This window comes from Macrobrachium rosenbergii, chromosome 5 (genome assembly GCF_040412425.1).
Source record: "Macrobrachium rosenbergii isolate ZJJX-2024 chromosome 5, ASM4041242v1, whole genome shotgun sequence".
Taxonomy (NCBI): domain Eukaryota; kingdom Metazoa; phylum Arthropoda; class Malacostraca; order Decapoda; family Palaemonidae; genus Macrobrachium; species Macrobrachium rosenbergii.
The window spans coordinates 43,385,146-43,410,489 of NC_089745.1; the positions used below are offsets into that span (position 1 = coordinate 43,385,146).

The following is a 25,344-nucleotide window of genomic DNA, read 5'->3' on the forward strand; positions in this document are numbered from 1 at the left end:
TTGATTGTGAGTGAAAGAAAGAAGGTTGAAGCTGTTGAGGTTAACCGTTTATGTGTCATAAGCGACATACAAAGAAATGAAAAGGTGTGGAATGTGGAGATACTTGGAAGTGGTAAGAAAAAAAGGTTAGTGTAGGTGAAAGAATGAAACTGTCTTTTGAGATAGTTTGGTCAGGTATAACGAATGGGAAAAGATTGTATGATTCAGAAGTTTCAGGAGAAAGGAGAGAGAGACCTAGATGGTATGGAAAGGAAGGACCTCTATATCAGGAAGTGCAAGTTTTGCGCTAAATAGAGGTGAATGGTGCGTGTTGGTAGTTTGAGTGATTCTGATGAGCCTTGTTTGGCTAATGTAAAAGTTTCCTGCGCTTGAACTGTGAACGTTTGAGTAACAACTAAGTTTTTAATTTTTTTTCCTGCATCTTGAACCATGCCATGTTTGGTAATCGGCTTAATTCTGGAATATATATGTCGAATTTTGTATCATTCACTTTCATCCCCCCCATTGGAGAAGGTGGTGCCAGAGGGATACTGCCTTCCGGTTTCCCAAAAAGTCCTAATAGGTGAGGATGCTAGCCCCACGTCTTTTGCTCTTGCCCTTAGAACACTGGTACTCACATACTGCTTCATCCCTGAAGAAAGAAACCCAGATTCATCAGAGATGGAAGCAGCTGGCTTTTCCCTTTATAGTTCCAGGGAACGCATAGGAAATGCGGGGAGTCCAGTGTCTTGTATTTGCAGAAAAGGGCATCGTGTATAATTTTCTTTGTCAGCAAGTTATCATCACAGTATTCGTTTCTGAATACTGCTGTTCAATAGTAGAATGAATACAAAGGCGGTGGTGTTTTACTTTATGAGGACGTTGCCAGGCCCAAATTACTCTTTATATACGGTCTCTAACAGAGACACAAAATCCCGATATTGTTAATAATTATAATGAAACTAATCAAAAGAACAATTATTTTCACAGTGAACGGCTCGTAAACATTTTCAGTACTACAAAGCCGATTTCTGCTATGGTAGTTTTACTTTTCTCGTTCACTTATTATTGTAGGGCATGATTGAAAAGGGAATATATTATTTTTATCATATTTGTCATTATCTCCAGTGTATCATTGTTTACACGACGTGAGTATTTATTTCTTTTTCAGTGAAAATGTTGGACTGCTGCTTCTCGTAGATGGATTTTATGCATGCTCTTTTACCTGTTGAATTTTTATAATTTCAAACGACAAATGCTCACTTGAAACAAACTTGAAAGGCTATTAATTCTCCAGCTGAGTAATCTGCCACAAAATAGGATAGAATAGAACAGAAGTGAGAGAGAGAGAGAGAGAGAGAGAGAGAGAGAGAGAGAGAGAGAGAGAGAGAGAGAGAGAGAGAGAACGGAGGGTCAGGAAGACACTTTCTGCTGCTTAAATGCTGCTCGTTAGCCCGTTCCTCTCCTCTCCTCTCCTCTCTCAGCCTGGTCAAAATCCTCCTGTGGGTCTGCCACATTCTGCCAAGTCATGTTCACTCATAATTTCCTAGACAGACCAGCCTATATCAGACACGTATAGGTCTCTCTCGGGAACCTGGGTCTTATTCCTGTCGCCCGTAAGGGCGGGATTCCAATCCCAGCCTCAAAAATTTTAGGCGGGTGGAGAATCACGTTCTGTTCTAGGGCCAAGCCATAGCAAGGTCTTAGACCTCGGTTCGGCCTAGGAAAGTTCTTACGAAGACGGTAATTCTACTCCTTGTCCATCACACCTGAGATCCTGCAGGGCTATCGTTGGTTCCAACGACAAGGTCGTGGAAGGGTGGACTCTCTTTTTCGGTGTTTTCTTTAACCCGGGATTGTCCTTCTGAGACGTAGCAGGGCCTATGTGTCATGCATGCGACTAGGGAGGGTTTACTTCCAGGCGGTTTCGTCGGCTTCTCAGTATCGTTCGGACGAGTACTCTTTCTATTGTGTGGCATCTGTAGGTAGTTTGAAGATAAATAATTGTACAAACTCTTTTCCTGTCTTTTTAAATGGGAATTTAAGCGACAGGTCAAAGAAATGAAATGAATGTCAAAGTGTAAATTAAGAAGATTTCTAGTCCGTATTGGTAGCGAGTGAAAACGGGTTAAATTTGTCAGGGATGTGGTCAGGTTTGCTATGTACTTATCAGCGCTGTGTACGCCAATTTCACGAAAGGTCGATGTAGTCCTACGGGAGGAGGAAAATCCTACGGGATATCCTTGCATAAGCTTTGGAAAATTATTTAAAATATATGGCTGGAATACGGTCAGAGTTCCACAAGAGACATTTGCCTTTAGAATCGGCCCATTTCAGCTTGGCACCTGTGGACGAGTTGCCATTGCCTTTTCACGGTCACCGGACGCGAAATTTTGTGCCCGTTCTCTCTCTCTCTCTCTCTCTCTCTCTCTCTCTCTCTCTCTCTCTCTCTCTCTCTCTCAAGATACAGTCCGTTCTGGTGTAGGTGACGAAGGCAATTCCCTCCTCGTTGTTTAGAGACAGATGTAAGAATTCGCAGACAAAACGAAGTGGAAATGAATTACTAGAAATGCTCCTCAGTGCTCCTAATAGTGAGCATTGGCGCTCATGCTCTCCCTACCGTAGGATCCAGGCTGAAATCTCAGTCTTTGGCATCCTGCTAAATATAGAGATGGTGGGAGGGTTGATGCTATGCCTGGTATAAGGAGTCATGGGGACGGGGTTAGCTGCAGAAGGGCCGAGTAAAAGGGAGAGGGAATGGGTTGGACGGTCACTTGGTAAAATTCATTTTCATGTTTCATTTTACGTCGGTTTGAGAATAAAGGGAGATGAGTTAGACTATGGAAATAAAGCCAGTTTTAGCGATTTTCTAAAAGTATACAGTTGTCTGCCTTTAAAATAATAATTAAAATCGAAGCACTTAAAAAAAAAACTTTGAGAGAAATTGTACTATACTAGTCGCACCTCCGTTTTCTCTCTCTCTCTCTCTCTCTCTCTCTCTCTCTCTCTCTCTCTCTCTCTCTTCGTCTTTTTGTCTCACCCTCTCTTTCTCTCTTTCCGTGGATATCTCCACCTTGGAAGGGAAGGCTTCCCCACAACATTTCAGTGTTCGGAACCGCACCGCGCATGCGCCAGGGCTCTCCCCCAGTTGCTATCTTGGATTGAAGTGGCGCCGATCGTTGGAAAAAAAAGACCTAAGTTATGAGTTACTAACGCTCTTCCTCTTAACCTCCTCCACTCCTCATGTTTTGAGAAGTTCCTCAGGGATTACATCTACCTCATGACACCTCTTCTCGTGCCACTGGGAAAACGGGAGAAACCAGGTAAGGGAGAGAAAGAGAGAGAATAAAAGAGATTAGCAACGAATAGGTAAGTGTCAATGTTTAGTTGGTGGAGGTCATTATTTTTAGAGTACTACGACTATCGGTATGTGCGACTTTAATTCTTGTGTATAATTCTGCAAAATGGTCTGAAGGAGTATTTTTGGTTGTGTTCTCGAGTAAAAGTGTTGAGGAAGTGCACAAGCGCGAGTGGAGTGTGGGTGGTGGGTTTTAAGGTCCTATTCGTAACCATCCCAGTGAGTCCTGCGGAACAGACGCACGCACAAACCCTCTTGCGCGCTGCGCTCTCTGCTATCTCTCTCCCTCTCCCTCTCGATCTCTCTCTCTGGGATGCCCTTCGCGCCTGGTCGTACGCCCTTCGCGTAAAGTAAACGCCCTTCATACGCCGTATAAAGTCGCCAGTGGCTCGGCGCGTAGGCGCGTGACAGGCTAGTTAATGCTCATTGTAGTTTTGGTGGGGAGGGGCGTGAAAATGGACGTTTTCGGACTGCTTATGGTGCATTAGTAGACCGCTCTAGAACAAATTCGGCTAACGGCAACATCTCTTGGGTTCTCAGGGTTAGAGGCAAGGCCGGGTACTTTTGAACGTTAGGGCATCGACAAAATAAACTGTTTTCCCTATTATTATTATTATTATATTATTATTATTATTGACTTTCTTGGCCAGCTCTTCAGATGTAATACGCTCATTATTTTCCTGAAACGCCACTTCGTTGTAGGTAAGGGAGAACAGTTAGTGTGCTGTAAATTGTTATGCTAATGCCATTGTACATTATATACAAGAAGTCATTGTTTCATTCTTCTCTCTCTCTCTCTCTCTCTCTCTCTCTCTCTCTCTCTCTCTCTCTGTTGATTTCATGGTTTAATTTGGCTGACTGACGTAATGGAGTACTGCTCCTTCAGTAACGGAGAGAGAAATCTTGGTTTCTAGTTGACTCCATAACTTCAGGCTTCACTCGAAGCTTACTGTAGACTATGTGGCTGAGGAGAACTATCTTGTATGGGTAACGACCAGATTAAATGTTTCTATGAATTTCTACGTATCCATTGTGTTTTTGTAGTGCATAAGAAATTTCCTACTTTGATTTTTCGCTTGAGGTATTATGATTGTTACTCAGTAACAAGATTGCAAATGGTACATCCATACGGTTATATTATATATATATATATATATATATATATATATATATATATATATATATATATGCACATACATAATATATATTAGATATATGTATATATATATATATATATGTATGTATGTAGTATATATATATATATATATATATATATATATATATATATATATATATATATATATATATATATATATAAATATACCCAATACAGCATGAAAGAACGCATGCTTGAGAATATCACAAAGTCCACGTCGGAAGGTGCTGCCCAGATTAACAAACTGTAACCCCGCCCCCACTTGTTTTTGTATATAAACCTCTGTCAACTTCTTTTGTATTCAGTGTGAACTTGAAAATGTAGAATAGACTACGAAAGTACTTGTTCAAAGTCCCGGTTTTCACTCACCTTCCGACGTGGACTTAGTGGTGTATTATATATATATATATATATATATATATATATATATATATATATATATATATATATATATATATATATATATATATGCATACTCAATATTAACTATTTACCCTATTAGAGTCAGGGAAAAAAAAACAAGTGGGTCGGTACCACAATCTTCTCAACAATAACCGTTTACCCCAGTAGGTGTGTCTTCAGAGTTATAAAGCAAGACCAGGTAGTTACGTTGTTACTGTAACTGCCTATTCGCGGACGATTCCCCTGTGCGAAAATCTCCACATTAGCCTTTTCATTCATGTACACAGAAGACTCATCAACAACCTATCAAATCCCTTTACACCCACCATGCCATTAATATGTCGTGCATAAATACTATCATTTTTGCTTTATACTTCTCTTCCTCTCCGCTACTATTTAGGTCTGCTTCCTCCAATCCATGTTTTCACCTCTTTACCACTTTACCACTGTTATTTATCTCCACATTTCTCACACCTTAAACCTTCTTATTCGACGTATGATATGCAGAAAAATAACTCTTAAGTGGCAACAACATTTTTGCTGTAATCTGCTTCCGATATTTATATTTAATTTAGTCTGCTTTCGACATTTTTTTTAATCTGCTTCTGATATTTATATTTTCTTTTATCTGCTACATTTTCTTAAATCTGCTTCCTATATTTAATTTTGCTTGAATCTGCTTTCGATATTTATTTATTTTTCTTTATCTGCTTCTGATATTTATTTTTCTTTGGTATTCTTTCGAAAATTATCCGGACGTCCATCCCACCCTTTGCTTTCATAGACACTTGTTCCCTTCCAAAATCTTTAGTAAAGACAACGTTGTCCTTCTTGCTTTACTATTTTGTGACTCGCTTTATATCATCCTAAAATCACCAGTTTCCGTAGGGGCGTAGAGCTGTCAGTGAACCTCATGCGGTGCACTGTAGGCATTGCTTTAATGTTCTCTGCAGCGTCCCTTTGGCCTTTAGTTGTAACCCCTTTCATTCTTTTTGCTGTTACTCCTTCATGTTCTCTTTCTTCCATCTTACTTTCCGCCCTCTCCTAACAACTGTTTCATAGTGCAACTGCGAGGTTTTCCTTCTGTTACACCTCTCAAACCTTTTACTGTCAATTTCCGTTTCAGCCCTGAATGACCTCATAGGTCCCAGCGCTTGGCCTTTGGCATAATTCTATATTCTATTCTATTTTAAAATCACCAGTTATTTGGAAAGGAAGGAGCTAATTCCATCCTTCCACTTTCCATATTAACATTTGTTACTCCGTTTATGGGGTTTCTGTTTACAACCATAACCGGAGAACTTTCTCTGTTTGCAAATGCTTCCAAACTCCTCACTAGTTTTTGCAGCTTCTCTTCTTTCTCCAGTCAACGCTCTAACATCTGTCAACATCAGTTATTCCATACTGCATTCATGACCCTTCTTCTTCTTCTTCTTCTTCTTCTTCTTCTTCTTCTTCTTCTTCTTCTTCTTCTTCTTATTATTATTATTATTATTTGCGTATGTACTAAGTACTCTTGGCATTATATACGCATTATATAAGTTTGAAGGTATTATTATTATTATTATTATTATTATTATTATTATTATTATTATTATTATTATTATTTGCGTATGTACTAAGTACTCTTGGCATTATATACGCATTATATAAGTCGGAAGGTATTATTATTATTATTATTATTATTATTATTATTATTATTATTATTATTATTATTATTTGCGTATGTGCTAAGTACTCTTGGCATTATATACGCATTATATAAGTCGGAAGGTATTATTATTATTATTATTATTATTATTATTATTATTATTATTAACGGATGCATATGCTTAGGTACTAAATACTCTTGGCATTATATATGCATTATATAAGGCAGAAAGTTGAAGTTACATACAAATCAGATGATAGGTCGTTAATAATGACGTAGCCATATGCATAGAAAACAAATTTGCTAAACTGTAGCTGGCAATTACATAAACAACTCATTTTTAGTTTTCTGTAAAAGAAAACTATTGAGATTGCTTTGTCTGTCCGTCCGCACTTTTTATGTCCGCCCACAGACCTTAAAAACTACTGAGGCTAGGGGGCTGCAAATTGGTATGTTGATCATCCACCCTCCAATCATCAAGCATACCAAATTGCAACTCTCTAGCCTCAGTAGTTTTTTATTTTATTTAAGGTTACATTTAGCCATGATCGTACGTCTGGCACCGCAACAACACAGGTCCCCACGGCCGGATGAGAGTTTCGTTGGCCGTAGCTGAGAGTTTCATACAGCATTATACGCTTTACAGAAAACTCGATTGCGCTGAAGAAACTTTGCGCATTTTTACTTGCCTTTGTTGTAGCTTCTAAGCTCTAACCCATGAGGCTTTAACAGACGGCAAGCTTGATGCGGAGAAAGAGTATCCTTTCTTAGGACAGTATTTGTCATCTATTTATCAATTGCAATGTAGATCTTACACGTAGAAGTAAATTACTAATATTTTGGCGTCAGTGATTCTGAAAAAAAAAATACTCTTTTCCATATCCGGGTAGTGTTAGTTATTTTTATTACTGAAAATAGATATCTCGTCTGATTGATGAATAATAGGCTTATGTGTATGAAAATCACGCAGCTATATTCTTTTGGGTACTGAAATTATTAATGACTCTTGTGGTATCTGGAGGAGAATGCCTAAATTTAATATCATCCGCGAGAAGAGATCCATAAATGCTATATCTTAATTGGGCCTAGTTGTACCGTGTGCAAGGAGGGGCTGTAAATGTACTTTGGGCGTAAGAAGACTGTCCGAATGTATCAGCTTGAAATGTGTAGCCAACATTGTATTCTATACTGAAAAAATGTGATATGTACGTTTTATCAACCTTAAGAAGCATAAATGTGTCATGTGGATGATAGGACCCATGAAAACTTATTAATTTTGAAGAAAGAGGAGGAGGGGGGGGGGGCGTAAATTTGGTATCATTCTTGCCGGTAATCAATTCTATGAAAGAATGTCGCTTCAACTTTGCATTATGTAGACAGCTTGATACACCTTAAATCAAGGAAGGTGTCAAAACGAGTTGAAAGTTGGGAGTGATAACTGTTATAATAGCTTGCACATTATTCATGTTGAAGATAATAGTAGTGTTGACGGAATTTCAGGAAAGAAACTACTTCTGTCAAGTAGAGCAAGTAATTGGTGCTTGGTATTTGCAAGATACCCTTTTCTAAGCGATGTCAGGCAGGGCAGCCGATCGAGACTACGAAGTCTACCCCAAAGCCAAATCAAAGTCCTTCAAAAAGAAGGCATCCTGCTTACCTCATACAAATTGGAAAAAAGCACGTTAAAAGAAAAAGAAAAAGATTTTGCAAGATACTCTTTAAAATGCCAAGAGTTCGGAATTTTGAACAAGTATAATATTAGGTTTGTAATCCTTATTTCTTAACTAAAAACTCAAGGGTAGATTAAGTGGATCCATTAGTCTTTCTAAAGCATTGCTGTAATTGGTGGAAAAATATTTTTGCATGTAAACTCGTTTAATACCTTTCAAGATCATTTTCCAACGAGTTATAAGTTGAGAAAAGTTTCTGCATATACACTGATTATGACTACAGAATGTTTTGTCCAAAAAATTAAGCCAGATACATATGTGCACATTTATTATATGACATGGAGAGAAAAGAAACTTTACTTGTGTTTTCTTTTTAGAGACTAAAGCTTAAAAACAACTTATTTAAAGAATATTTAATGTATGGGTCTTCTTATGATTACATAATTGACAGATACCTTTTAAAAAAACCGAGTAGCATTTAATCTTACTTTATACGTCAAGACCAGAAAAGGGGTCAAATTGAACGCTGTCACTTGTCTCCTGGTGTGGACAAGAGATAGTGGTATAATTAGACAATTGCTTTATTAACGGTAATCAAGAGGAAACGTGTTTTGTTTCATTTTAAACAAACGCCTGCTCAGCAAAGAAAAGATATAAAGAGACGCGTTTACTTTGTCAGTCATCGCTAGTTCTCTGTTATTTGAATAAACATGTAGCCTTTAGTTGAACTCATTATACGACTTGCACCCGGAGGTTAAGGTTGAAAGCAGATGTGATTGATGTGAATATGCAATACAGTAACGTCTGAGTTAAAGGCAAAGTTGTGAATTTTGGCAATCTTGCTGGAAGAAATTGAGTCACACCCATTTAGCAACGGTAATAGCAGCATAGATGCTTAATTTGAGAAGATTAGCGTCAGTTAAGGTATTCGCTGAAATCCAGTTTACGCTGGATGGGAGTGATACATGCTGAGGTGGCCTCGTATCACCTGATGGGTCACCAGATCCCAGGTTTATTCTGGAAATGTTAGAATTAGCCTTTTGGGGGATTGGGACCTATTTATTTTTTCATTTCCTTTTCATTTATTCATTTTCTCCTGTCAGTTGCTCCTCAGTTCCCTTTGGCAGCAAAGGTGGAAAAATTGGCAAGATCAGTAGGCCCCCTCATAAGTACCTTGATGGTTCAGTAGTAACCTATGCGAACACTGAGCAAATTTAGTTGAGGAATTACAGATTTTTTTCCAAAACCTTTATCAAGTAAATACTGCAACTCCCTATGTTCTCATGTGAACCTTAGAAGTTAATGCGGAGTATTGTCCCATAAGGGGGTTGGGTTGATAAGGAGTTGGGTTGATAATTTCCTCCATTCCCTCTTCCTTCCATCAGTTTTCCTCTCCATCACCTCTAACTGTTGCTTTAGTGCAGCTGTGGGGTTTTCTCCTAGTTCCACCTTTGTTCTTGTACTTCATCTCTTTACTTTCTGGATTTTTTTTTGCTGCCCAACCACTCCAACCCCCTTTTCACTGTCTTAAGCGCTGAATGACCAAAAGTGCCCAGGTGCTTGGCTGCACAACTTAAAGTGCGTAAATGAAATCTAGTCATTGCGAGTACTGTAATCGTCACCACGTAATTCCAGGATTATTGTATTCAACACATCTGTTTACACCTTCCGTCAGATGGTAATGTATACAAGCACCACTAGCTAATTACTGTCACACCATCGTTGCTTTTTGTAACAATGCACCGTTTTGATAATTACGGGAAATAAAACCATTTCTAAAACATTCAGTCGCGAACTGCGGTTTAACAATGCAGTAATGAGATGGCAGTACAAACCATTTATGAATCCAGTATTCCTTGCTATCGAGGAACCTGAAGATAAATGTTATGAAAAAGACCCCCAAATAATCAGGTGGAGGCAAATGTGCCTCACCAGCAAACCAAAAACTTGACATTTAAGGAAAGCGAAGTAACAGAGCGGCATCTGTAATTCAGCCGGCAATGAATAATACAGCGATTGGGGGACTGTACCGCATGGCAATGAGCCGGGTTTCATAGGAGGGCTTCTTGGAAATGCATGTTACATAGGGATGGCTGCCTCAGTTGGTGGTCATAATGCAGATTATGTTTGTATACTTGTAAGTTTGCTTGCGTTTGATAGCTCTCCTGTTACGTGTCACAGGGCACTGCTTTGCAAAAGCGCATGAGAAGGCACACTTTTATTAACCCACTGTGAGTTGTGAGTTATTTCTGTAACTGTGCACCTGATTATAGCGGGTGAACTCATGAATGCGTTTGTTATGGTCTTGTATACATTGATAGATTTATATCTATTTGTAGCATAATCTATTTACTGACATTTACATTCTCCAACGCGTCCACATTTGATTGACAAATCATGTTTTTTTTATTTCCAAAAATTTTTCATTGTTTTATATACAGTATATATATATATATATATATATATATATATATATATATATATATATATATATATAATTGAAAAATATCTTTCTTGGAAAATGTCAAAAATGTAACTAGTCAAACATAAATATTATAAATATATATAATTTATATACATACTATAAATAATATATATATATATATATATATATATATATATATATATATATATATATATATATATATATATATATATATATATATATATATATATATATATATATATATATATATATATATATATATATATATATATATATATATATATATATATATAATATTTAATTTGACTAGTTACATTTTACATTGAAGAACGATATTTAGTGGTAGTTCAGTATTTATTATTATCTCGTAATGGAAATAAAACCACATATGTGACTTCATAATTGACTTCATAATTGATTTGTAGAATTACATCTCGCCAGCTCCACGTCAAACCTTTTGCTAGATGCGGTGGGCATATCCCATTTTTTATTCACAAGGCATAAGTTCTTTTTGTTGATAGAGGCAGTTCCTCTAATGAGTGGCTCCGACCATACATCTCTTTAGATCCATTTCCTGTGTCCCCGTAGGTGGGGTTAGTGCCGTCAGTGCACCTCACACGATGCACTGTAGGCATTTTACTTAAGGTTTTTTTTCAGAGTTTCCTCGGCCCTTAGGTGCAACCCCTTTCATTCCTTTCACTGTACCTCCATTCATACTATCTTTCTTCCATCTTGTTTTCCACCCTCTCTTAGCAGTTGTTAGGTCTTCCTCATGTTACACCTTTAAAACCTTTTCTATTCTCAATTTTCCCTTCAACGCTGAATGACCTCATAGGTTCCAGCGCTTGGCCTTTGGCCTAAATTTTATATTCCAATTCCAGCTCCATTTCGCTCTCCATTTCCTTTCAGTAGTTGTTATTTCGGCGACTCTTGGTCAAATTTAAGAAAAGGGCACCTCTCTTCGTCAGGAACCTTTTTGCTTTTAATTGATTAGTAAGCGCCCCTTTTAGCCTGTTTCCTTGTAACATAAGTCAAAACCTCCATATCCCGCCTTTGCTCATTTGAGGACAGGAATCTTAGTCGTAGATGTGGTGACTTGACTTCCTCTCCCTCTATACTTTGCGTCTCTCACATTCTCAGATTCCCCGTAGGGAGGCTGGTGCCGTCCATTGTACCTCATGTGGAGCACTGTAGGCATTACTGGAAGGTGTTTGAAGCGTCCCTTCGGCCCCTAGTTGTATCCTTTTACTTTGCCTCCGTTCCCGCTTCCTTTATTCAGTTGTGCTGTGCAACACTTGTAACTGTTAGTGCAACTTGCGGTTCTGTCCCAGTTCCAACTTTAGAGCCTTGGGTTTCACTTCAACTCCTTTATTTTCTAGATCTCTGTCTCTCTGTCCAACAGCTCTAACTCCCTCTTTTTATTGTCTTAAGCTCTGAATCCCGAAAGTGTCCCAGTGCATGGCTTGACAGGGTACATTACGCAAATTAATCCGTCAATCGCATTCTCTTGTTTTCCTTCATTACATTAATCTTGTGTTCGAGCAAGTATATCGTTTCTTTCGTGGTTTCTTTATACATCCCTTTTTCGTCTCCCTCCGGGCAGAGTTTAGATAAGGGCGCTGATTTGCCCCTTCCTTGACCTTCACTTTAAAAAAAAAAGTAGAAAAGTGCTGATTCATGTGGTGTGGATGACAGAAATGTTGTCTGACTCGAGTACAATCGTCCCTCTCAATTGCTTTCTTACTAAGTCGGTCGAGATCGGCTACCCAGACGGTAGTTAGTTTTGCCGTTCTCAAGAATGTTATTCTTATCAATGGCGCGCGCCCTGAGTTATAGCATTTCTTAAAAGGAAAGAGTACGAGCCGAGATAAGGGAAGATAAGGGCAGTCAAGAGAATTCCTAGCCAGAGGAGAGCGACTTGTTTACTTGTTTATACGCGGGGATAAACAAGGTTTTACGCCGCCCTTGCTTGTTTTGTTTCCATCAAGAAATATCCTCTGAGAGATGCAGTTTCATCCTTCTGCAAATGAGGCGGAGCTTTAACTAAGCTCTTTAACTCGTTGTAGCGTTGCTGGGACGCCATATTGCCTTTCTGTCTGTTTGTCTTCCGTCTCTCTGTCCCCGTCTGTCATGCGTGATCGCGAAGGTCTTGCTTGCATGTATGCAAAATACATACACTTACACGCTCACATACACTTTCGTCAATGGAAGCATTATAAATGTACGTGTGAATACATTACGTTATTCGATGTTGTGGGACAGTGTTGTCATTACAGATATGGTAATATTCCTTGAGAATGCCATATTATAGCGTTCGATATGTTAAGGATTACTGTCGATGTTTATTTTATCGCTTTTTTTTTATAATTTCTGCTCTTTCTTCCTTATTTATTTTGGATGGTTTTCTACCTAATATTTTAGCCTCTTTTTCCGTCTGCTTGAAGGAAAAGATTTAGTGTTGTTTATAGCTCTCTCTCTCTCTCTCTCTCTCTCTCTCTCTCTCTCTCTCTCTCTCTCTCTCTCTCTCTCTCAAGGGCGAATGACTTGAACTTTATAAGCACATTCAGTTTTAGATGTTCTATTTCCTGCCTCTTTATTTGAAAGTTCATTTGCTATGTGAGCGTAAGATGGAGCTCAGATCATTTTAGTACTTGCGTCTTTTTGCTACATACTTTTTTTATTTTTTACTTATTTTCATATTTGTTAATTTTTTTGCTTTTTTTGCAAGAACTTAATTGACGAAATAAACTGATTTTGTCTAGCAATCTGAGGCTTAAAATGAATAGTAATTAGCTAATTTAATTAATTATCATGTGGATAAATCTAGCGTTGTGTAATTGTATATTATTATTATTATTATTATTATTATTATTATTATTATTATTATTATTATTATTATTATTATTATTATTATTGTCTTGTGAATAGATGTAGGGTCTGTGTTATTATTATTATTATTATTATTATTATTATTATTATTATTATTATTATTATTATTATTATTATTATTATTATTATTATTATTATTATTATTATTATTATAGTAAGCCAGTCTGTTAACAAATCGTATGCTCATCTTGTAACTGGTGATAGGCAATATATTCGTACGTCCATGACAGTCAAAATAGTTACAGTAACTACACGATTATGCAAACTGTCATCAACTTGCAGCTGCCTACAACAGCCAAAAAAAGGTATTTACACAAACACTTGAAACTGCGTCAGTACACAGTTACACGAACCATACACAATCATTGTAATTTCCTTCAGAGTCCTTCCTCTCTTGTCAACAATCTTGCCAAGGAATGAACGCCAGCTGTAGCGAAGGAACAGAAAAATAAACAACAAAATTGTTGAATTACTCTCTCATTTACAGCGTGAATCATGAAGCCATTTGAAGTACGCACTGAAGGAAAGTGTGCTTGTTGATTTTGCTCGCTGGTAATCGCTGTATTTGATCTCTCTCTCTCTCTCTCTCTCTCTCTCTCTCTCTCTCTCTCTCTCTCTCTCTCTCTCTCTGGGCGTCAGTGACCCTGGTAGTTGTGATGCCAGAAAATCTCTAGTTAATCAGTTCATCTCTCTCTCTCTCTCTCTCTCTCTCTCTCTCTCTCTCTCTCTCTCTCTCTCTGCTTCAGAGACCTTGGTAGTTGTAATGCCAGAATATCTCCAGTCAATCGCTCTCTCTCTCTCTCTCTCTCTCTCTCTCTCTCTCTCTCTCTCTCTCTCACTGCTTCAGAGACCCTGGTAGTTGTGATGCCAGAATATCTGCAGTCAATCATCTTCATCTCTCTCTCTCTCTCTCTCTCTCTCTCTCTCTCTCTCTCTCTCTCTCTCTGCTTCTGAGACCCTGGTAGTTGTGATGCCAGAATATCTGCAGTCAATCATTTCATCTCTCTCTCTCTCTCTCTCTCTCTCTCTCTCTCTCTCTCTCTCTTGAAAAACCAGATTTTTCACATTTATAATCCATTCTCTCTCTCTCTCTCTCTCTCTCTCTCTCTCTCTCTCTCTCTCTCTCTCTCTCTCTCTCTTTATAGTTGAATCTCCTTATTAGAAATTTATGAGATACTTTTTTCTTGTCAGGCGACGATAATGTTACTTTTTATTTTAGCTGTTTTAATTTATTTGAGGAATTTTGTACCTGTGTGGTATAATTATATCACTTTATTGAGGTTTCTTATTGTCATTACCTGTAATTTCACTTAACAAATATATATATTAAAATATACTTCAAAATTTTTGCAAATTGGGCATTTGAGCTGTGAATCACATATTGCGTTCTTCCCAACATTGGCGCCTATGAGCACAGTGCCGACGCCAGATCACGCCGTCCAAATAATCAATGTGCGAAAGGTTTGGCATCGTAGGAACCGGATTCGGCATAAATTTTCGCTGGGAGGGGGTTGGGGGGGCGATCGTTGTTGCCCACGGAGGGCGAATGCTATGAGGATATGAAATCGGATCTGTTTATATCTGCATCGATTAAGGTAACGCTGTTACGTCACAAAAGCGCATAGACCGCCCGAGCGTTTACAGTTACGTTACCGAGAGTAGACTTGGGTTTTTCAAGATTAAGAGAGAGAGAGAGAGAGAGAGAGAGAGAGAGAGAGAGAGAGAGAGAGAGAGAATTATTAATATGAAGAAGATGGAATATCTGGTTTTGCAAGATGATGATGATGATGAGAGAGAGAGAGAGAGAGAGAGAGAGAGAGAGAGAGAGAGAGAGAGAGAATGGATTATAAATTTGAAAAATCTGGTTTTTCAAGAGAGAGAGAGAGAGAGAGAGAGAGAGAGAGAGAGAGAGAGAGAGAGAGATCTGGTGTTAAGAGAGGGGGTATTGTCGAGTTTCTCACAAAAATATTGCTGGCTATTTTTCTTGAACATAGGAACAATTATGTATAAAGAAAATAGGATGTGCTTAAATTCTCCCAGGAAAAAAAGCTGACGTTTTCATGGACAGACAGAATAATGCGCAAAACATCATGTTATGATGACACCATCGCACAGAGTTATTCATTATATTTCAGTAATTACTTTTATTTGTATCAATTTTGTGTTTGTACACTTAGATAAATTATGATTTACTGCTACAGTACAAAGACTATATCTGTTTGTACTGTTTGTTTATTTGTACAAGGCAAATAAAAATACTTCTGTTTTCTTAAAGACAAAACATAATGTCTTGGTATAGACTTTAAAATTACCACGGGAACACCAGCGAAGTAAGAAATGGTTGTGTAAATAAGATAATTTCTCACTAGTCAAAAAAAAAAACCTTTGTAAAAACACATTTCTCTTCTTTTTCCTTTTTTTATTTTATTATCGTAGAGCCGCCTCTTTCCGATCTCTCTATTTTGTATTCAATCACGTCACATTTTCTCTACCTCGCTGTGTCATCCCCTGGTCTTTTATGAAACAAACGCAACTTACTGATTGTTCTCTCATATTATTCCAAAACATTTCACTAATTTCACGATGATTCGCTAACATTTTATTTAAGTTCACAGACCTGTGCCAGCTGATACCCGAAAATTATTATTGTTTACTTTTTACTTTTGAAGTGCATGTTAATTTTCCACGTGTTTGTCATTTGAGGTCTTCTCTTTTATGTGATTTCTTGAATTTGTGTTTCAGTTTTTTCATTAAATTGTGGCCCCTCATTATTCATTTTATGTCTTTCATTTCAGGACTTAATAGCGGTGACTTTTCACAATTAATAACTCAAGTTAAGATCTGCTTTAATTTTTCGCATTGTAGTTGATTTCAAAAGTCATATATTTTCTCATAGTTTTCATTAAAAAGGGTCTCATCTTTTTCTGTCTGCAATTGAGAACAAGTGAAAAATGCTCCGAAATTTCTTCTGCGTAATCGAGTTTTCTGTATAGGCGCTACAGCGTATAATCAAGGCCACCGAAAATAGATCTATCTTTCGGTGGTCTCGGTATAATGCTGTATGAGCCGCGGTCCGGTGGTGGCCTTTCCTATATAGTTGCCAGACGCACCATTATGGCTAACTTTAACCTTAAATAAAATAAAAACTACTGAGGCTAGAGGGCTGCAATTTGGTAAGTGTGATGACTGGAGGGTAGATGATCAGCATAACAATTTACAGCTCTCTAGCCTCAATAGTTTTTAAGGTCTAAGGGCGGACAGAAAAAGTGCAGACGGACAGAAAAAGCCTGCACAATAGTTTCCTTTTACAGAGAAGTCAAAATCAACCGAAGTGTTCTTCTATTAGAATTCCTGATTTTCACGAACCCAAAAGCAATTGTTTTGGGGAGAGGAGGAAGAGGAGGAGGAGCAGGAGGAGAGGTGTAGAAGGCACGGTCTTGCACGAAATAAAACTCCTTTACCCTCCTTCGACAAACAGCGAACAGTTGTTCATATTTGTTCAGGGGAATCGTCGTCATTATGTTTGTCCTGGCTGCCTCTCGTTTTGTTCCTTGATTTGTGATACAGCTGGATTTTTGCGTTGTTTATGTGGCATGTTGCTTGTTGTTGATGATGTTGTCACGTGTATGTATTCACCGTATTGTTTACGTTGGGTGCGTTAATGTTACCGTACATTTGCCACATATGTAGCCTATATCCTGTTTTATGTCGAATGTTTTTAATTATGTCATGATCGTATCCCAAGAATGTACATTAAAATTAGCTCTTGTTAGCGCTGCGATTCTTATCTCGTTTATTACAGCTTAATTAGTTTTTTCTTCTTTTCGTATTAATTCCGCACAATATGTCAGATGTCAAGGATGTGCTTTTTTTTTTTTTTATTTACTTCATAGCGAAAAGCTTCATTGTTCCTGAACCTTGCCCCGGCAGAGGAATATTTGAGATCTAACAAGAATTGTCTTCTTTTACGTTGCCTGATACGTATTTGGGACGCGTCCAATCTACAGGAAAACATGTCATAAACACGACGGCAACATATCGCATACAAGTTATAGACATTGTGAATACAAGGTAAAGACTTGTTTATAGGCCTAACCAGTGTCTCATACGATTATCCAGATAATCCAGCAAAGACCGAAGACTCGTTCTCCACTTATTGTCCTTGACTTAAATTCTGCCTGTTTGTGATGTGCATGCCATAAGTTGCCAATACCTCACCGTAGGTATTGTTATCTTGGCCATTGGGATGTCGGTAGAGCTGTCGGTCAAGTTGTCTGTTGTCAGGAAGGTTTAGCAATAGGGAGATTGGTTTCGTTCTGATGTTACGTTATGTTATGTTATTATTGCTTACCAAAGAGGTTGGGGGACGTAACAAATGCCTCTGTCTGTTTGTCTGTCTGCATGTCCGTCACGCACTTGTTTGCTCAACTTGTCTGGTAATTGTTGGATTGCAATAATATTTATTCCATTGTTTGCGGTTACCTTGATCTGGGATAAGTTTAAAGATGGTCCAGGTTTGGCAAGTATTTAGAGTAGAAAACAAGTAAAAAATGCGCCGAAGTTTCTTCGGCGCAATCGAGTTTTCTGTACAGCCGCTACAGCGTATAATCACGGCTACTGAAAATAGATCTATCTTTCGGTGGTCTCGATGTAATTCTGTGTGAGCCGCGGTCCATGAAACTTTAACCACGGCACGGTGGTGACCTATCCTATAGCGTTGCCAGAACCACGATTATGGCTAACTTTAACCTTAAATAAAATAAAAATTACTGAAGCTAGAGGTTGGTATGTTTGATGATCGGAGGGTGGATTATCAACGTACCAGTTTGCAGCCCTCTAGCCTCAGTAGTTTTTAAGATCTGAGGGCGGACATAAAAAGTGCCGACAGAATAAAGTACGGACGGACAAACAAAGCCGGCACAACAATTTTCTTTTACAGAAAACTAAAAATGGGATCATTTAAACCTCAAATTGATGTTCCAAAACTCGATGTTAAGAATTGTCTCTTCTCTACACTGTTATTAAGGAATTTTGCCAAAACATTGCTCATAGGTCGCACCAAAAATTATCTTGGAGCGGTTATAAGATCGTTCATATTTGACTGTCAGTTGTGAAACATTTCTCATCTGTATTAAATTTTACAAATATTTGTTGAAAACATGATTTGAAGAAGCTTTCCGTGTACGGATGTTTATCAATTTTTTCAAAGATATTCTAGATATTCTAGTCATTAAAGTATATTAATTCTATTATCTGAATAGCCAATATATCTAGTTTTTTTTTTTCAGAAACAAGACTTACTTTATCCATACTTTGACAAATCATGAATCCCCTAATCCAAGTAAATGATGTAGTTGGATCTGATCAATTTAGACCGAGAGAGAGAGAGAGAGAGAGAGAGAGGAGGCATGGAACTCCTCTCGAGACTTGGCTGCTTCTTGTGCATTCTTACAAAAATAGTGATGAGGAGGTTTCGTCAGAGGGAGGTCAAACGAGCACCGTTTAAATAATAATTCTCTTGCTTATAATTTATTATAGGAAAAAACTAGCGTCGATGACCCTTTGTAATTTTGACGCCATTATACCTCTAACATTAGTTATTCAGTCTACTGATGTGTACGAATTTGTGGATTTTAGTTTCATAACTGACTCTAGATTTGTCGGAATGCAATCAATATGACTAAAAGTAACCGTAAAACTTCTGGATGGACACTTAAAAAAATTCACCCTGACGAACAGAACTCAGAAAAAAATAGATGAATAAATAAATTGCGAATGGCATGCTATAATAAGTGTATTATTTTTCAATAGTTTTTTCTATTATTCTATAATTTTTCCCAAAAAATTCTTAAACATAGAGACAAGAAATACGCTGTGTTCATCAGAATACTGGAATATGTTGCCCTTTAGTAAAGATAATTTGTGTTAGAGTAAATCGCTGTGGGTTAGAAAAATGTTTTCATTGTTACTATCGAACTATACAAAATTTCGTCTGCTGTCTCTAGAAGGTTTCGGGGTCGAACGCAATTAGAACGAATCCCGTAAAAGACTCTCTCTCTCTCTCTCTCTCTCTCTCTCTCTCTCTCTCTCTCTCTCTCTCTCTCTCTCTCTCAGCTGGAATTCCCCTTCATTAAGCGAGAATTATTTTATTATAATATTGTTCACCCATGAAGCACAGCCAAGTCCTCCAATGCTAATTACTTTTGGTGAAGATTTTCCTATTGTTTATTTATTTATTTTCACTGTATTAGTTACTCCCACACTCCATCACTCACAGGCTTATGTGCGCGCACAGTTTTTTCCCACCATTCTCTTTTTTTATTTTTTCCTGCTGTGGGGGTCGCGCTAGAAGAACTTAAGAGGGCATTGTGGCTATGACACACACATATATAAATAAATTTCTGACTCACATTACGACTTGTGTGCTTCAGTTGGTAGCGCCTTTGCCTTTCAATTGAAAGACCTAGGTTCTATCCCGATATGAGTCAGAAATTTATTTCTGTTCCACACATAACTGTGTGTTGATTACTTCTATCGAACACACACACACACACACACACACACACACACACACACACACACATACATATATATATATATATATATATATATATATATAGAGAGAGAGAGAGAGAGAGAGAGAGAGAGAGAGAGAGAGAGAGAGAGAGAGAGAGAGACCTTGTTCTGTCTGCCATATACCAAAGCTGTTATCGTAGAATAAAGCCACAATATGATTCTTGTGCTACGGGCATCTGTTTTGCCTCCTTTTCTCTTTTTGCCCCCACTTCCATTCTCCCAATATTCAGTCCTTTTTCCGTTCTAATCCTCATCTTTCTGTCTACTCCTTCCCCTTGTCTGTGACTTGGACGAATTGGTAATTAAGGCTCCAGTTAACTCGAACCACGAGAAGATCCATTTGTTATTGTTATGGTTAAAGGATTACGCTATTAAGGGCTGCGGCTAAAATGCAGCCGAGGGGCTCAGCTTTCGTTTGTTTGTTGATCACTGGTACTCTATCTATCGAGGCTTCATCCCCGCCAGCGTTGGGATAAATACCCTATGTGATGAAGTCTCTCTAGAATACTATTATAGAACTAGAAGATGGTAGAGCTTCCTTTTTTACATTATTTTGGTATTGCATGATGAATGACTGTATTTAATTTCATTTTAATACCTTTTTTTAATTAAACATCCGTCGATAGTCTTCAGAGCCATAAAGGCCATAGAGTTAGTTTTAGCGGACCGTCTCTTTCGGGAAGGGAAACCATCTTCTGTTTTACCTGGTCTACTTATATATGTATATACATATATATGTGTGTGTAAGCGAATCCCACAGGAAAATGACAGGCAGAAGTTCAGTACCAAGCGCTTTCGCGTTTACTAACGCATCGTCTGGGCACAAATGAGACACAGATGAAAAGAAGGTTAAAAAGTAAACAAAAGAACAAGAATACCAGATGGTCAGTTGTAATAAAAGAAAGATAATCCATATAAACAGAAAGATAATCCATATATATATATATATATATATATATATATATATATATATATATATATATATATATATATACTGTATATATATAATGATGTTATAAAGATGAACTATAAATCATATTGAATCTTATCTCGTTCCCAAAAGATAAAGTTCAATATTAAACCAAAAAAAAAAGTTAGTTTATTTCCTTTTCCTTTTAAACCTCACAGGATGGATATCTGTGTTGTATCTGTACTGTTTTATTTGCTGTTCCTGTTGGGTAAAATATGACTTTATGTAAAATATTCTTATCTAGTTGATAATAAAACTTCATTTCTACTTTACATCTATTGTACTTTGTAGACAAAAATGCTTAAACTTATGGGAATATTTTGTTCCAAGTTGGCTTCTATTTTGCCCCAAGTAAGTGTCCGTCTTACGTAAGGCTGTTGCTAAGCTTATGCAATTGGAAACCTTGGTTTGTCGAGAAGTGCATTCACTGCCATTGTACGGCAGTGCTTTGTTTTTATTTTTTATCGCGTCGTTGACCTAATGTGTCGTGACGCTTGTTTAACATAATTTCTAGTAATGAAAAAGACTTGGTTTTTGATGGGAAGCTTATGTGTGTGTTTGTGTGCTCATTTGGTTCGCATAAGAGTGTGTGCAGAGTGAGAGTTGTAGTTTTTATTTATACACACTGTTTCACCTATTTACAATTCGTTATTGGTTTTATCATGCTATTTTCGCCGTTAGAGTATTATTGTCTTATTTTCTGTACTTAAATTATGCCGTGTGCGTCAGTCTTTTTTTTTTTTTATGGACGAGTGTTCTCCCATTCTCTCCATGTAGTCAGATCACCTCTACGCTCTGGCACAACATTCTAAACCTATTAGTAGATATTTTCATATTTTTCCCTGTCAAATTGTGATACGATACAGAAAAAACAAAAAAGTTGTTTAAATCATGTTTGATAATGCACAAGTACAGTTTGCACATGCATTGCATGAATATTTGTATACTAATTAAAAGAATAGTGAAACATTTTTTCTTGTACAGCTCCCGGTGACCTTGAAAAGTTTCTGTCGGGAGTATCTGATGCAAATTCTGGAATAATTATTAAATCTAAATATTATAAGGAAGATGTTAAAGGATGCATCATGGTTTTGGCATTGTTAAAGCAAGTGCACCTTCGTAAACTCAGTCGTAATATATAAAAAAACTTAACGATATTTATACCTAATCAGGCCTCGCTATTATCGAAAGAAAAAGATAGCATGGAATATGTGTGTTAGATGAGTCCAAATGACCAAAGACATAACATTGAGATGGGTGTTTCAGAAACTGGCAACCTTCCCTTTTGAGACTTATTTATGTCTATTTCCGTGGTATTTCATTTTACGAATAGAAAGAATGAAATAAATATGATGTAGCAAGGAACAGCAAAATAAAAAAAAAGTAATGCCAATGCGTGCCAAAGCTGTATTTCATGCATAAATAGGGTGAATTAAAATTGTGAAACACGCAACCAACGTCTTCCTGATTATAGTTTATGGCAGTGATTCGTCGAAAAATGCCCCAGTGATATTACGTGAAATAGAGAAATACTGCAATTTCTCTCTCTCTCTCTCTCTCTCTCTCTCTCTCTCAAAAACGCCTCAGTGATATTTCGTGAAATATAAGAGAAATAATGCAATTTCTCTCTCTCTCTCTCTCTCTCTCTCTCTCTCTCTCTCTCTCTCTCTCTCTCTCTCTCTCTCGCTTTGGTAACGGGGATTATGTGCCCCTGACCTCCCAGAAGGTCAGCGGGGTCACTGGACAAAAGGCAGCGATGAGGAAGAGAAGGAAATTACTCCTTTATTAGTCTTTTGTTGGGAACTCCTCTGAAATTCGAGGGAAGTTAACATGCGCATAATTTGGTGTCACTGAATGGTTTTATTTACGTCTGTTTATGTTTAAAGATGGGTACTTCGTTGACTTATTATGAAGGAATGTTGTGGAAAGTAATTTTATTAAAAAGGTGGAAAAGTCTCTCTCTCTCTCTCTCTCTCTCTCTCTCTCTCTCTCTCTCTCTCTCTCTCTCTCTGCTACATCCTTCCGACCTCCCCCCACCGACAGAGCAATTAAACCGCTTACCATCTCTCCTACCTCCTCTTCTCCTCCTCGTCCCCCAACGTCTCCCATCACATTCCCTCCGGGCGTTGTGACTCACGGACCAACCGAACTGGTTGTGGCCAAGTCTTCTATTAGTTTGACCTCTCGGCCCGAAGAGGTCATCCGACCACTCCTCTTTCGATGTCATCTCTCTCTCTCTCTCTCTCTCTCTCTCTCTCTCTTTCTCTCTCTCTCTCTCTCTCAGCCTCCTCCTCATGTTCTTCCCCTCGGCAAGAGCCGATAGCCTGAGGGGAAAGTCGCTTAGAGAATAATTCCCCCTTTGAGGTCTTTGAATAGTAATGGAGGGTTTGAGAGAGAGAGAGAGAGAGAGAGAGAGAGAGAGAGAAACCGGTCCTCAGGCATGAATTTTAAACGAAGGATCCCGTGACGTCATGAAAGAGATGGTTATTCGCCGGAACCAATTAAAAGGCTCGTCAGAGCAACATTGGCCCGATGGCGCAATTTTTTTTACAGATGACGTCATCAATTTGTAAGCCAATCAGTGATCACCGATGCCTTGTTCTTGCCAGATTCGCGGATGTCGACATCGCCATCTGCCTTGTGTAAGAAATTATTCGAAAGCTGTTTTTTCTTTTTTTTTTTTTACTTTTTAACTTTTGCTCCTCCATCCAATTGAGATTTGGCTCCGAAGGTCACGAGAATGCACTGACCAATCAGAGGATTTCGTAGATTGCAATACCCAATAAGAAAAAAAGAGTGGGTGCTCTTTCTTGGCAAGAGAGACAAAATTATCCATACAAAAGTCATCTCTTCTATTTTGGCTTCTGCTTATCGCCTGAACGGCATGGTAATACTGCTCGTGCTCTGTTTTCAGTTTTAAATGATGACATGTAATATACAGTAGGTTGGGGCTTACGTACACCTTTTATGAAAACTTATTTTTGCTGTTTTCTTGATTCTCGATCAATGTAGCCTACGCATAAAAAAACATTCAATATATTGCTTACGCAGTTTATAAATTTAGTGTAACTGTTAAAGACATGAATTCCTGTGGATTAATTTGCTCATCTGAAAAGATTCAGGACAATCCCATGTGTTCTTCATCTAGTCATTTATATAATCTGTAATAAATAATTCTCGTTAAGCAGAACTTAAATAGCTCAAGTTGCACAGTTAAGGTAATAGTTGTGAGTTGGGTTAGGTTAGATTTTTTGGACAACTATGTTTTTTCTTTCAAGACACAATAAAACTAATGAGCATGCAAAGTTGGAAAATAAATAGTTACGGAAATTCTTCTGTCATATTGGTGTATAGATGTATGTGTATATGTAAATAAATGTGTATATATTTATATATATATATTAATATATATCTATATATATATATATATATATATATATATATATATATATATATATATGTGTGTGTGTGTGTGTGTGTGTGTGTGTGTGTGTGTGTATGTGTGTATATGTGTGTGCTTGCGCACGCACACAATAGTAATAGTAGTAGTAGTATACAGTCTTTTTGTGGCCATTTAACTGATTGATTGATTTTTTTTGCACTGTTTCAGGTGAGTCATGTTCGTTCTGCCTTTCCCTGTTTGTGAGGGATTCGTGTCTCATGTTTCGTAGCATCTTGATACTGTGAGTCATTAAAGTATTTTTCTTTTGGTCTCCATTTTCCAAAAATTTGCATAATTTTCTCGTGACATTACAAGACAAGGAGTTTTAGAACCATAGTGGAAATGTCATATGGTGTGTATGTATGTATGTATGTATGTATGTGTGTGTTTATGTATACTTTAAATATATCTTTATGTACACACACACCACAAATATATATATATATACACACACACACATATATATATATATATATATATATATATATATATATATATATATATATATATATATATATATATATATATATATATATATATATATGTGTGTGTGTGTGTGTGTGTGTGTGCCTGTGGTAAAGAGAGAGAGAGAGAGAGAGAGAGAGAGAGAGAGAGAGAGAGAGAGAGAGAGAATATGGTGTTAAGCGCATACATTAATGGCTTACGTGTGTTGTTGTAATCGTATACAGAAGTTATCCACATATATTCTAGAGATATTCGTATGAGTACGGCAATGACTAGTTTCTTGTTTTATCTAGAGTCACATGTATACATTCGTATTATGCAACGTCGAGAAAATTAACAT

General features: G+C 37.5%; 1 protein-coding gene across 1 annotated transcript in view; it reads left to right on the plus strand.

Moving 5' to 3' along the window:
• The first annotated feature begins 3,143 nt into the window (after nucleotides 1-3,143).
• LOC136838735 (uncharacterized) overlaps nucleotides 3,144-25,344 on the plus strand; it is a 524,912-nt gene continuing 502,711 nt past the window's right edge. The window contains exon 1 of the mRNA XM_067104175.1: nucleotides 3,144-3,302. The gene's annotated coding sequence lies outside the window, so the exon portion shown is untranslated. The remainder of the gene's footprint in view (nucleotides 3,303-25,344) is intronic.